We start from the raw sequence: 15,468 nt of genomic DNA on the forward strand, positions 1-15,468 counted from the left end.
TCATAGAACCACATTGTTGATTATGATTTGATGTATGAGAAAATGATGACAAAAAGGTTTTATATGTGCTTGAGATTAAGCACTGAAAATGGTTGAAAAGTCAGTTAAATTCGAATTAAGAGCATTTCATTATTTGAATCAAATGAACAAGTGAAGTGGAATAAAAGAAAAACAAAGTTTTAACCCAATTTTTAGTTGATTAGAATCAAGAGGAAAGTGTGATTCGAATTAAAAACCTAGTGATTTGAATGTGTTAAATTTGATTGGAATCAAATAGGATGAGAAAACTGAGAAAATATGGAAAAATTGCATGATTCAAATAATGTGTAAAGTGTGATTCGAATCAATTGAGGCAGGGTGACCTAGAGTTTGATGATTAGCGATACAATTTTGTTATGGAGTATGACAACAAGTGGATTGATGAATTATTTCCTTAGTTATTAGGAATGTATTTAAATATTTGTTGAAATGTTCAACGTCATTGTCATACCTTAGAATATCGATCTTGGATTGTAATTGATTCTAATCAATCATTTGAAAAAAAATTGTGTTCTTTTGTTTCACTTCATATTGTTTCCATAAGATAAATCCAACAAATTCATTTATGATCATCAATAAATGTCACATACCATTTTTTTTCTTTTCCTTACTCGTTTCTACAAACTGACTTTTAAAGTGAGAATCCCACAAGCTTTATAAATATTACACAAATCATTTATCTAAACAATGTGGGACAAAATTCACTCCTTCAAATTCAACTCAATGGTGTTGGGGTACAATAAAGGCAAGCCAAAATCCGCAATAAGGAGAATATGGGTGGGTCGCAATGAGCATAATTCCCAACACACCCCTCATGTTCAAGTCACAATGAGGCTGAAGCATGATGATACAATAAATCTAACAACTGGTATAGGATAAGCTCTAATACCGTTGTAGAATGTGTGGGTTGGGCTTTATCCATCTATACAAATCAGATTATAAGATGAGGATTCTCCGAGCTTTGTAAACACTACACAAGTCATGACTCTAAGCAAAGTGGGATCAGATCCACCTCTCCAAACTCAACACAATGAAGGTGTTAGAGGTGCAATGAAGGCAGGTCAAATTTGCAATAGACTGCAATGAATGCAAAATTTCCAATAAATATTATTAAAATGTGTTTGAACCCATAAAATGTGAATTTATTTGTGATTTGTAATTGAAATTTATTTTTTTAATAAAATTCAGATATATTTAATTATTACTAATATGTGTTTTAACATTTAAATGTGCTTAGATGTTATTTAAAAAGTAAATATTTAAATGTGTGTGAATATTATTAAAAAAAATATATTGTTGAATTTGTATATTTAAATGTTATTTTAGTACGTATGAATTTTGTTTGAACATTTTTTTCAAAATGTCTTAAGAGTGATCAATATGTCAAAAAGAATAAGTTAATATATTTATAAATATAAATATATATATATATATATATATATATATATATATATATATATATATATATATATATATATATATATATATAAACTTAATAATTAAAAGCATTTTTGTTGAGTTGTTGTGAAATTTTTATCTAAATAATCTATTTTTTCAAATAAATATCCAAAATAACCCACTTTTCCAGCTATTTTCCAAAGTAACCCAATTTCAAACAAACAAAAATCTCAAAAGAAAGGAGACGTCAATACAATTGACGCTTGTGTATAACATATAAAATGAGTCGTCAATTCAATTAGCGACAAGTGTACAAACATATAAGAGAAATAGTACATTCTCTCTCCTACGTGTTTGTACACAGACGTCAATTGGATTAGCGTCTCTTTTATTTTAAGAAACTTTTTTGTTTGAAAATGAGTTACTTTGAGAAATAGTTGGAAAATGAGTTATTTGAGGTATTTATTTGAAAAAATAAATTATTTGGATAAAATTTTCAATTGTTGTGGTTATATATCGTACTTACCATATGATTCTTTATTTGAACTCTCTTGAAGCAAAAGATTTTATTTTGTCAATTAAATTTGTACTAATTCTTTTAGTTTTAATAATTATATAAATTTAAAATAATTAAAAATGAAAACAAAACAACACGTGGACATCCACATTAGCCCAGATGGCATAAAAATTATATAAAAAATAAATAAATAATATAGTAGGCACACCATTTTAACAAAACTTTTTAAAAAATCAGTAATATATAGCAAGAGCAAATCCGGAATTTAGCAAAACTTTTTTAAAAACCAATAATTTATAGAATTTTTTATCCAAACACCCCTAATTTTCAAAAAATTCCCAAAATAATCCTAATTTCAAAAAAATCTCAAACTACCTCACTTTTAGGAGGAGGTGTCAATTCAATTGGCGCCTCCTCTTAAAATTAGAGAGGAGACGCCAATTGGATTGGCTAGGGCACATGGTGCAGCCAATTCAATTGGTGTCCATGTGTTACTTTTGAGAGGAGGCGCCAATTGGTCTAACGCCTCAGTGCAAAGTGCAATTTTTTTTATTATAAATAGAGATATTGTGTGAATCATTTTTTCACATCTCATTTCATCATTTTACAAACATGTTTGGTGTTCGTCGCCGCTATGGAAAGGTGATTTATTCGAGTGACAAACCTCAGATGTTGATGCTCTTCTAGAACATCACTACTTTCGATCAACTGAAGAGGGAGTTGGTTCGTTGGTTAGATAGAAAAATACCAGAAGGGGAAAATTAGAAGTACTGAGAGACTCGATAGTATATTTGGTTGGGTGCGAATGAAAAGTGATAAGGATGCTAGGGAAATGATGTTTGGAGGAGATGACATCACTTTGATTGTTTTAATCAGTTAGAAATATTTTGTTTTTAGTTTGCTTATATTGTAGTGATGTTTGTTGTGAACCTTATTGTAACAAAAACTTAATGATATATAAAAATTGAAGGTTACAAAAATCCAATGCTACAAAAAGATTATGACTCAAATGATGCTCCTCGATTGGGACAGTTGTTCTTATTGTGTCCTGGTTGACGACAGATACTACATAGTCTTATCATTTTATCTGTCGTATCCATTTTTGTTCTGATACTTGTGTTGTTTGACCGTCCTTTTTTCTTTCTACGCATCTCATCGTTGTGTCAAACTATGTCACCTTCATATGGAGGCCAGTACTCCTTCATTGGTAGCACCAAGAAGCTTTTGTTATAGACATTCATGACGGTAATGGTCTTGTAAACATCAGATAGATGGTTGTAAGCGTCCTGGCGAGTATGTGCGCATGCTGCAATGACATGGGAGCAAGGAATGCGGAAGGCCTGGAATTTTCCACAGTCACACCAATTTCTATTTAGTTTGACAGCATAGGCTAAATTTGGTCTCCCCTCATTGTGGTTCATTGTTTCCTGCACGCTGAAATTTTGCCTATGACGGTCAAAGATTGTTACCGCATGTGTGCTAGCTTTGATTCTCTCCTCTTTCATCACTTTCATGCAACACTCACTGAATATTTGCCCAGACATTAACACCGCACTCCATCTTTCACCTCTGGTTGCGAAGGTAGAAGCCAACCTATAATAGGTTGATCTGAGCAAGGCGGTTATTGGCAGATTTCTAATGCCTTTGAATACTCCGTTCATGCATTCCACAAGGTTTGTTGTCATGTGGCCCCATCGACAACCTTCGTGAAATGCCCTTGTCCACTGCTCTACTGGTATGTTATTCAGCCATCTTTCTACATATTCATTAGACAGTATAATTTCATCACGGTAATATTGAAATGACGGCTGAGTTAGAGCATACCCAGCATTCACCACTTTCTTACGAAGGTTCTAATCTCAATGGCAGCATGTCTATCAGAAATCAAACAGAGATTGGCTTGTGGAGCCACATGTGTTCTGAGATGTCGAAGAAAGAAACCCTAACCACCAGCAGTTTTACCTTCAACCAGAGCAAAAGCAAGGGGAAAGACATTGTTGTTATCGTCTTGTGCAACCGCCATAAGCAAAGTACCCTTGTATTTGCTGTATAACCATGTTCCATCAATTTGAATGATAGGTTTGCAGAATGCAAAACCTTTGATGCATGGGTTAAACGTCCAAAAGAGTCGGTGAAAGATTCTATTTCCAGCAACACAGGTTCCGTCTGGCGTCATTGCTGGCAATGTCTCCATAATTGCAACAGTTCCTGGCACATATGTTTTTAGTGCCCATAAAAATCGTGGCAATTCTTTGTATGAATCCTCCCAGTTGTTGAATACCTGTTCAATAGCCTTTGTCCTTGCAATCCAAGCTTTCTTGTAAGATGGAGTATAATTATATCTTGTTCTAATATGAGATATAATTATACTCACCCACTGATGGGTCTTTGTTAACAAGCGGAAAAATGTCTTGACATATCAATGCATCGCTTAATTTACGGTGATCATGTTCAACGTTAGTTGGAATGCAATTGTGAGGTGGGTCTATTGAAGCTATCTCCCAATAGTTGCTTTTCTTTTTGTGAGATGCAGCCAATCGAAACTTACAAAGGACGTTACGACATTCGATGACATACCTTCTCGAATCAGTGTGTTTCACTGTGAAATCAGCAGAGTTATTCATGTGAATTTTTTTGATAGCTCGCACACATTCTTCTTTAGTGCGGAACATGTCTCCCACCTTTAACTCGCCTTCTGATCATGGATACGGGTTATAAAAAACATTGTTGATGTTTCATCGTCATGCAGATCCATGTTTGTCATATGTTGAGGCAGATTGTAGATATGACTTGGAGGTAATGGTGTTGGTTGATCATCATCTTCAATGTTGTTGTTCAACATATGACCGACCTGTGTCTCGGCCTCTTCTTCTTCTTCATCAACGACGTTGACTTTTGCTTCTGCTTCTGAGTCGACATTATCTGAGTATCGTGAATCAAATTTATCATATTCATCCTGATTAGTTATTTGAGATTGTTGAGATGGTATACTTGGTTGAAGAGTAATATACAACTCAATACAATTGCAGCCAGAATGTTCGTGACTAACAAACATGTATTCAACATCTTCATCATCTCGTACCTTTAGCGGGAAAAACTTATATTGACTGTTCTAAAAAAAATTGGATTTTGATACGTGATTTTGACACAATACCAGATCCTATGCAGGATTGAATTTGTTTTTTCAAATGCAAGAAATTTGCATTTCTCTTGATCGTAAGTCGAATGGTATCGATGTTTCAAAAATAAAACCCGTATAACTCAGACTCATATGTCTCACCATTGCAGTGAACATTGACACGATATTTCGGTGAAGATGACATTGTAATATTTCTGGTGCAAATGAAAATTAATTTCTTGTTGCAGATGAATGTGTGTTGATTGTTGGATGTTGATAGTAAGACACTTAAATAGGTAAGTGATTTGTCTAACATGCAAGCAAGTCCGAAGTGATGTGTCTAACATGCAAGCAAGTCTGAAGTGATGTGTCAAACATGCAAGCTAGACGGAAGTGATGTGTCCAGCATGAAAGAGAGAGGAAAGACACGTGTCATACATGCAAGCCCTAGCTCCAAATGAATTGGCGCCTCCTTGCAATCCTTGCATATGGGCGTCAGCCCATTTGGAGACACTATGTATTGCATGCATGCAGACCTCATAACCAGGCATGCAGAGCTAGATGTGTCATGCATGAGCCTACGGAGGCGCCAATTTGAATGGCGCTAGCATGTAGCAAATGCACATAGGTGTCAATTCATTTGGCTAGCACATGCAATCACTTTTTTCCAAGCTTCCACATTTTTGCATGTCACACCATATAAATAGGCAGGTGACTCTAACATTTCCCCTACACCAACATTCACTACTTACTCTACAACATAAAATCTTTCATCTGCAACAACCTTTTTCATCTGTACCAACCTCTTTCATCTCCGACAAGATGTTTATCCTCACAATGGGCGAATCGCACAGAGGAACAGTTGCAAACATAGCAACTTATGTAAGCGTTTAATTTTTTTGTTATTTGTCTAGAATACCTTTTAATAACATATTAACTTAGTAAAGTGTTTTGTTGTTTCTTTTATAGGATGTTTCAAGGTTTCGTACTTGCGTCATGTGAAAGATGGCGTCCAAGAATGTGTCCACATGGACCCGATGATTCAACTGTATGTCGAACTCGCCGGTTTTTGACATATAAGCAAAATTATGTCTTGGTCGGTAGATAATAAATTCATTCTTGCGTCATGTGAAAGATGGCGTCCCGAGACACACACATTCTAGTTTCCAACCGGTGAGTGTACCGTGACGTTAGAAGACGTCTACATGCTATTGAGACTGCCTATTGAAGGTAAAGTTGTAAATGGTAAAACCAACTATGCAAATTCAATTTTCATAGACCTCTTGGATACTTATTTTTTAGATGATAACTCAAGAGATCAAGGTATACTCCTTTCACGCCTTAAATCATACTATAACAGTTTACATTTAGATGAGCATTCTACCGAAGAGGCTCGAATAATAAAAACTAGGTGTTACATTATGCTTTTAATTGGTTCTTTTTTATTTCCCGAATGTAGTGGTTCTAGTATGCATGTTATGTATTTACCTTTACTAAGACATGTAGATAGAATAGGAAGTTACAGTTGGGGATCCGCTTGTCTGGCCTATCTTTATAGCTCTTTGTGTAAAAATTCACACAAAGACACATCTACCTTTTATGGATGTGTTGTTTTGCTCCAAGCATGGGGTTGGTCAAGACTACCGTCCCTAGCGCCCGTCAACAACAACTCTTTCACATTCCCGTATGCACAAAAGTAAGTTGTTTAAAATGCTATATATTTACTTACTTTACCGATTACTATCTCTAACTAATATTTTTACCTTTATGGTGCAGATGGTCGGCACGTGGTATGAATTATAACAGATGTCCTAGACATTGTATTACTCAGTATCGCAATCTCTTGGATCACCTTCGACCGACAAATGTATGGATAATAACCTAATTATTTCGTAATAATTTATTAATTTCTTCTACCAAGTTTATAATCTAACATATGTTCACATTTCAGTTCATTTGGCGTCCATTCCTAAATTTGGATCATGACCATAAAATCAACGAAGAAGACACAGTCGTATGGACTACACGCACACCGATCATAAGATTCACAACTGTGGAGATGCACAACAATGATCGTGTGAAATTGAAGTTCGGTATGCTTCAACACATCCCAGATCCCCCAGCAAACCTAGGAGAATGGCATATACGCAAATTTAACAACTAATGGAACTTCAACCCATGGCAAAGCTTCGCTAGATCTGAGTGTCGCAAATGGAAGCACCTTCATGACCATGTCTTAACTGACACAGTGATCGTACTTATATGGCTTGATACAGATCGGTTGGTTTTGAGTTTATCGCCGAGGATATGTACCTATACGACCCACGTCAACAAACTTACACACCAGACGCCTCAACATGTAACCCCCAACAACATTGTCAGGTCGGCTATACACAACCCCCTATCCGTCAAACTTTTCGTTCCACAAACATATAACTCTAACATGTCATACACCCAACCACAATACCAAGAGCATACCCCGTACCACCACCAACAAATAGATCATCAACCAGAGACCCAACATCGCTTCACACCCAACACATCATCCTACTAAAGCCACCTTAGCCAGAACATTCAACGATCATTTAACACCAACCGTCCCTCCTCCTACCATAGCCAAGAAGCCCAAACATCACAAAACTGAAACCTTCAACAATCATATCTCTACCAAACACCATAACAATCTTTCCAACCTTTCCTCGATGCATCATTCACACCAATGTCTCCCTTCAATCGTATCGGTCGCCCACCAACAAGTCAAACACAATCCAACTACTCTGGCATGGGTCATTAACTCAGCTATGGCGGTACACCTTTGATGCATACTCAAGACTATGTTGATTTGTCTGACTATCTCAACAGTCATCTCCTGCAGTTGATAGTGATGTTCCTGGGCCCTCAGATGGTCAAACACCAGTGGTGAATCATCAACGTGGGTTAGGCCCACGGGTTCGGGTAGCTAGGGGATGTGGGACCGGAGGTCGGTTAGGTGATCCTGGTCATCAACATTAGTTTTTTTTGTGTAAACATGAATTTATGTTAATATGAATTGATCTGATTTTGAAATTATGTATCATATAGACTATTTTTGAAAGAAAAAAATTATAAAAGACACTGAGGTGTCAATCCAATTGGTGCCTCCCTTTATCCCATACACATGGACGCCAATTGAATTGGCTGCACCATGTGCCCTAGCCAATCTAATTGGCGTCTCCTCTCTAATTGGCGCCTCCTCATAAAAATTGGGTAGTTTGAGATTTTTTTTGAAATCAGGGTTATTTTAAGAATTTTTTTGAAAAACTGGATTATTTTAGTAAAAAATTCTAATTTATAACAAGATCAAAATGTAATCACAACCCCTTTAAAATAATGTCAAGTACAATTTCAGAGTGGCAGAAAGATTTCTCTTACAATACAATAGAGAGTAGTTCAATCCAACATGGACTATACACAGAGGGAGATTTGACACTCAAGTCTAACAAATTCTTTTATATATTTATGTTTAGTTTAATTTTATAAATATTTTAGGTACTACTTATTTTACATGTTATTATCTATGATTAAAATATACTAGATGTTCATCCTTGCAATGCATGGATAAATTTTATTAAATTAATATTTATAAATATTAATTTTAAAAAATATAAATATTTTTTATGTTATTAAAAATAATAACAAAATTTTAACTACTTAAATCTTCTGAAAAGTAACATATTTTACTAAACATAATGAATAAAATAGAATAATAATAAAATTTGTCAAATGTAAAAATTTGTCAAGTTCCTTAATGTTTTACGAGTAATTTAAAGGAATTTTGATGTCAAGAAAACACTCGCATAAACTTTTATTTTATTTTTTAGATAGAGTGTACTATGTCGGAGGCAAATAAGTTCTCTTTCCTCTTTCTTCTAAAGTCATTCTTTTATCGTATACCCATCTCCATCATATTTAAACGGGAATTCTTACTATCTTTAGTCTTGCCTAGAATGTTTAGAAATGTTCCTATTAAAATATCACACACATTTTTCTCCACATGCATCACATTAAGATAATGTATTACATTAAGGTTAGACCAATATGGGAGATCAAAGAACACATATCTCTTTTTTCAAATATTTCTTTCAACGGGACCTTTTTTTATTTTTTCCAAAGACAATAGTAATATGTTCTTGTCATTGATAAACTTCATCATTTGTTAAAGGTTTACAAGCAATTTCAAACTCCTACTCTACTTTAAAAGTCTTCTACAATATTCAATAAGGATGATTGGGTTTTATAAATTTACGGTGCCCAAGGTAAACGGTATTTTTTTTTCCAAAATAAAGTTGGTGAAAACAGGTATTAGATTCACATATAGGAAACGCTTTATGCACATTGACACTATATCTAGTCAAATTACCATATGCATGAAAATCATTGATTATGCAAAATATCATGGCGCGCATCTTAAACTTTTCACCTGAATAAGCATCATCAACGTCAACGCATTCATCCCACACAAGTCTTAAATCTTCAATTGATGGATTTAGATAAACATCTATGTTGTTTCCATGTTGTTTGGGTCCATAAATTATCATATATAATAATATATATCTGCGTTTCATGCACACCAAAGAGATAGATTATAAATCGTGAAAAGAACATGCCACGAAGTATGGTTAGTACTCATATTATTAAAGGAGTCCATTCCATTCATGGAAAGACTAAGATTAAGGTTTCTTGGCTCAAGCCCAAAATTCGAAAACAACAAATCAATTTTCTTCCATTTCAAAGAATCAACTACATAGGGAATTTTTCCATCACATTTGTTTTCATCTGCATGCTATCTAATATTATTTGCGTCATACGAATTAGGCAAAAGTATGTTGAACTTTGGAATTATTGGAAAATACCATAACACTTTAGCAAGAGGACACTTCTTGCTAACATCTTCATAGTCATCATCATTGTTGTCATTCACCTTGTAGCGCGACTCACTATATTCTGAACATTGATCCAAATTTACATACTCTTTCTGGTATAATATACAATCATTGCGTCACATATGTATTTTAATATACTTTAAATTCATTGGATACAATATCTTCTTGGCCTCATAACAATGATTTGATAAATTGTTATCTTCTGGTAGCATTTGTTTGAGCAACTCAAGCAATTTCGTGAAACTTTACCTAGGAGTGTTCAAAACCAAACCAAATCAAACCGAAATCACAAAAAATCGCATTTGGTTCGGATGCGTTTGGGCCATTTTTTAACAAAACCGCACGGTTTGGTTTGGTTTGCGACTGTATTTTGCAAACCGAACTAAATCAAATCAAATTGCATTATGTTACAATAAAAATTACTCACAAAAAATTCGCTAAATAGCTCACAAAAATGACTTTGTTAATCGTTTAAGGAATTACTCGCTAAATATCTCACAAAAATTACTCGCTAAATAACAATAAAAAGTATTCGCAAAAATTACTCACAAAAAATTCGCTAAATAGATACAAGTATAGACACAAGTAATTATCCATTAAAATACGTGAATATGGACACGGATACCTTAGTATTCACCCCGTCTCATACCTGCTATATATATATATATGTGTGTGTGTGTGTGTGTGTGTGTGTGTGTGTGTGTGTGTGTGTGTGTGTGTGTGTGTGTGTGTGCGTACATGCGTGCGTGCATGCGTGTGTGTGTGTGTGTGTGTGTGTGTGCGTGTGTGTGTGTGTGTGTGCGTGCGTGTGTGTGTGCATGCGTGCATGCGTGTGTGTACATGCGTGTGTGTGTGTGTGTGTGTGTGTGCGCGCGTGCGTGCGTGGGTGTATGTGTGCGTGCGTGTGTGCATATGTGTGTGTGTGTGTGTGTGTGTGTGTGTGTGTGTGTGTGTGTGTGTGTGAGTGAGTGAGGACATAAAGTCATTTGTTTTGTAGAAAATGGCAATGCATTAGAAATAACTGATTTCTATGATAAAGAGAAGATTAAGCATAATTTACTAAATATGTACCAACTTATTTTAGTACATGAGTCTCTTATATATAGAGAACTCATATTGTTGTTTATGCGTCATCCTATAATCATTCAATTGTGTTTCTTCTCATTTCTATTATCTTCTCTTATATTTTAGATGTGTTATAATTATTTCATGTTATTCTGATACCCAACAGTGGTATCAGAGCATTTGGTGTTGGTCCATATTCCGCTGCAAATATTATTCACGGTGAAATTGTGCAAGCCGGTTTAATTGAAATTACCATGACGGCAAAATTTGAGATTGAGAAGTTCAATGGGAGTAATTTCTCCCTGTGGAAATTGAAGATAAAGGCAATCCTGAGGAAGGATAATTGCTTAGCAGCAATTGAAGATAGAACTGACGGAATATCTTATGAGAAGTGGAATGAGATGGATAACAACGTTGTTGCCAACTTGCACTTAGCATTGGCGGATTCAGTTTTGTCTAGTGTTGCCGAAAAGAAAACTGCAAAGGAGATTTGGGATGTTCTCATCAAATTGTACGAGGTCAAGTCACTTCACAACAGAATTTTCTTAAAGAGAAGACTCTACACTCTTCGAATGAGTGAATCCACATTTGCGACAAATCACATCAACACTCTTAATACGATGTTTCTCAACTTACATCGACAAATTTCACCATAGCAGAAAATGAACGTGCAGAACTTCTACTTCAGAGCTTACCAGATTCATATGATCCACTTGTCGTCAACTTAACAAATAATAATGTTACAGACCGTCTATACTTTGATGATGTTGCCGGAGCTATTCTTGAGGAAGAGTCCAGGCGTATAAATAAGGAAGACCATCAAGAAAACTCAAAACAAGTAGAAGATTTGACAATGACAAGAGGCAGATGAGTGGAACGTGGCCCCAGTGGGAGCCAAAATCATGGTAGATCAAAATCTCGAAATAAGATGAATGTGAGATGCTACAATTGTGGCAAGAAAGGGCACTTGAAAAGAGATTGTTGGTTTAAGAAGAATGGTGAGAAGTCTTCTGAGGCAAGTTCGTCTCAAGGATGTATTGCCAATACCTCTGATGATTGAGAGATTCTATATAGCGGAGCAACAACTAATTCCAAAGGTAGTAAACAGCTCACTGATGTTTGGATAATTGATTCAGGAGAAACATGGCACATGACTCCTCGACGAGATTAATTTTACACTTATCAACCTATCTCAAAAGGATCAGTGTTCATGGGAAACGATTACGCCTTAGAAATTGTTGGTGTCGGTACTGTCAAAATAAAAACGTATGATGGTACAATTTGCACAACTCAAGAGGTACGACATGTGAAAGGTTTGAAGAAAAATTTGTTGTCTATTGGACAATTAGATGATCTCGGGTGCAAGACCCATGTTGAAGGTGGGATCTTGAAGGTGATGAGAGGTGCTCTAGTAGTGATGAAGGCAGAGAAGCTATCTGCAAATCTATACATTCTTATGGGAGAGACGTTGCAAGAAGGTGATGTGTCAATTGCATCAACTAGTCAAGAAAACTCAACGACAATGTGGCATCACAGACTAGGCCACATGTCAGAACGAGGCTTGAAAGTTCTTGCGAAACGTGATCTCTTACCCGGGCTCAAATCAGTAAGTCTACCTTTCTGTGAGCATTGTGTGGTAAGCAAACAAAATAGGTTGAAGTTCGATAGATCAACTACTAAGAGCAAACACATACTTGACTTGATTCATTCTGATGTGTGGGAGTCGCCACAAATGTCCATAGGAGGAGCCAAATATTTTGTATCATTCTTTGATGATTACTCCAGGAGATTGTGGGTATACCCAATCAAGAAAAAGTCAGATGTGTTTTCAATATTCAAGCAATTCAAAGCACTAATTGAGCTTGAAACTGGAAAGAAGATTAAGTGCTTGAGGACAGACAATGAGGGAGAATATACAGACGGTGATTTTTTGGCATTTTGCAAGGAAGATGGTATAATGAGACAATTTACAGTTGCTCATACGCCTCAGCAGAATGGTGTAGCAGAACGGATGAATAGAACTCTCCTAGAAAGGACTAGAGTTATGTTGCGAACTGCAGGATTAGCCAAGTCATTCTGGGCAGAAGTCGTGAAAACTGCTTGTTATGTGATAAATAGATCGCCATCAAGTGCAATTGGTTTAAAGACTCCGATGGATATGTGGAATGGAAAGCCAACTGAGTATTCTACTCTACATGTGGTTGGATGTCCTGTGTACGTGATGTATAACTCCCAAGAAAGAACTAAGTTGGACCCAAAATCCAGAAAATGCATATTCTTGGGCTATGCTTATGGTGTCAAGGGGTATCGCCTGTGGGATCCCACTTCTCGCAAGGTTATTGTCAGCAGGGATGTAATCTTTGCAGAGAATGAACTGCAAAGGGAGCAGGAAAATGACAGTACTTCTAAAGATATCACTACTTTTCATATAGATGGAAAGTTTGTAGAAGATGATTCTTTTGAAGCAGAACCAGAGCACGAGGTACAAGAACTAGAGAAACCTGATGGTGTTGAAGTTCGACGACCAACACATTAAAAAAGGAAACCAAATTGGCAGTCAGACTATGTTATGGTAAGCCATGGTGCATATTGTCTTCTAACAGAAGATGGAGAACCATCAACCTTTCAAGAGGTTGTGAGATGCTCAAGTGATTCTCCATGGATGGCAACAATGCAGGAAGAAATGGAAGCCTTACATAGAAACAAGACATGGGATCTTGTTGTACTTCCAGAGGGTCGGAAAGCCATCGGTAACAAATGGGTCTATAAGATTAAGCGTGATGGTAATGATCAAGTGGAAAGATATCGTGCAAGACTTGTGGTTAAAGGATATGCTCAAAAGGAAGGAATTAATTTCAATGAAATATTTTCTCCGGTGGTTAGATTTACCACTATCAGAGTAGTGTTAGCTATGTGTGTTGCTTATGATTTACATCTTGAACAATTGGATGTAAAGACTACTTTTCTTCATGGAGAACTTGAAGAAGAAATATATATGCTACAACCAGAAGGTTTTGAAGAAAAAGGAAAAGAAAACTTGGTTTGTAGGTTGACCAAATCTATGTACGGTTTAAAGCAGGCGCCGAGGTGTTGATACAAGAGATTTGATTATTTCATTATTAGCCTTGGATGCAACAGGTTGAGCTCAGATCATTGTGCATATTACAAGAGGTTTGAGGAAAATTATTTCATCATTTTGTTGTTGTATGTGGATGACATGTTGGTGGTAGGCCTCAACAAAGATCAAGTCCAAGAATTGAAGGCACAATTGGCTAGGGAGTTCGATATGAAGGACTTGGGGCCAGCAAACAAGATTTTAGGGATGCAAATTCACCGAGATAGAAAAGATAGGAAGATTTGGCTTTCTCAAAGAAATTATCTACGAAAATTTTTGCGGCGCTTCAACATGCAAGACTGTAAGCCAATATCTACCCCACTTCCTATCAATTATAAATTATCCTCAAGTATGAATCCTAGTAATGAAGCGGAGAGGATGGAAATGTCTCGAGTACCCTATGCATCAGCGGTGGGAAGCCTTATGTATGCCATGATATGTACAAGGCCAGACATTGCACAAGCAATGGGAGCGGTCAGTAAGTTTATGGCAGATCCTGGTAAAGAGCATTGGAATGTTGTGAAGAGGATCCTGAGATACATTAAAGGAACCTCGGATGTTGCATTATGCTTTAGATGATTGGAGTTTGGTGTTAGAGGATATGATGATTCAGATTATGCAGGTGATCTTGACAAAAGAAAATCTACTACAGGCTATGTGTTTACAATTGCAGGAGGAGCGGTAAGCTGGTTATCCAAATTGCAGACTGTTGTAGCTCTATCTACTACAGAAGCTGAGTATATGGAAGCTACCCAAGCATGCAAGGAAGCTATATCGATTCAAAGGTTATTGGAAGAGCTCGGATACAAACAACCAAAAATTATTGTGTATTGTGATAATCAAAGTGTCTTGCACATTGCAAGAAATCCAGCTTTTCATTCCAAGACAAAGCACATAGGAGTTCAATACCATTTCGTTCGTGAAGTAGTAGAGGAAGGGAGTGTGGACATGCAGAAGATTCACACAAAAGACAACCTAGCAGATGTTATGACAAAGCCGATCAACACTGACAAGTTTTATTGGTGCAATTCTTCTTATGGCCTATCTAAAATGTAGTAACATGGAATTAACAAGGGATATAAATTTTGGAAACAAACAAAATGACTTTAAGTGGGAGATTGTGAGGACACAAAGTCATTTGTTTTGTAGAAAATGTCAATGCATTAGAAATCACTGATTTCTATGATAAAGAGAAGATTAAACATAATTTACTAAATATGTATCAACTTATTTTAGTACATGAGTCTCTTATATATAGAGAACTCATATTGTTGTTTATGCATCATCCTATAAT

Source organism: Lathyrus oleraceus, chromosome 5 (genome assembly GCF_024323335.1).
Source record: "Lathyrus oleraceus cultivar Zhongwan6 chromosome 5, CAAS_Psat_ZW6_1.0, whole genome shotgun sequence".
NCBI lineage: Eukaryota > Viridiplantae > Streptophyta > Magnoliopsida > Fabales > Fabaceae > Lathyrus > Lathyrus oleraceus.